At 34.2% G+C, this 482-nt stretch overlaps 1 protein-coding gene across 1 annotated transcript in view; it reads left to right on the top strand.

Moving 5' to 3' along the window:
- LOC119582007 (RNA-splicing ligase RtcB homolog) overlaps positions 1-482 on the top strand; it is a gene marked incomplete at its 5' end in the record, with an annotated part of 19932 nt that continues 19450 nt past the window's right edge. Inside the window, 1 exon segment of the mRNA XM_037930202.1 lies at positions 1-121.

Below are 482 nucleotides of genomic sequence, written 5' to 3'. Positions count from 1 at the left end.
CAGTGTGACGTCACAGTCGGATTCACGAACGACCAGAGGATTCAAGCCTCGAGAACGGCCGGATCCCGCAGCTGCTAGTGTTGACTGCTGTCAGACCAGAGCACGGCCTGCATTTTCGTTGGTAAATCTGTTTATTCTTAATGTTGTTATTCAAATATATAAGCATTCAGTCCCTTTGTAATTCACCATGTTGTTGGATAACAAAATATATTTATAAGTTGTAACCAAAATAGTGTTTTAGTGGTTTTCTCATTATTGTTTGTTTGTTTTAGTAACGTCAAATTGCGTGATTATTACCATTCATGATTTTTCAATGATTCTATCGAAATAAAACTTGATTGGCAAATTCATGTTTACTAGGGAATTTTGGAAGGTATGGTGTATATTTACATTGGTTACAAGTGATTTGGTTGAATTTTATAATTTTGTAGGTTAGAATTGAAAAGTTGAATATTCTGTCTCAAGTATATTATGTGTTTAAC

This window comes from Penaeus monodon, chromosome 15, assembly GCF_015228065.2.
Source record: "Penaeus monodon isolate SGIC_2016 chromosome 15, NSTDA_Pmon_1, whole genome shotgun sequence".
Taxonomy (NCBI): domain Eukaryota; kingdom Metazoa; phylum Arthropoda; class Malacostraca; order Decapoda; family Penaeidae; genus Penaeus; species Penaeus monodon.
Note: the sequence above shows the minus strand (reverse complement) of the source record. Positions and strands in the feature narration are given on the sequence as shown.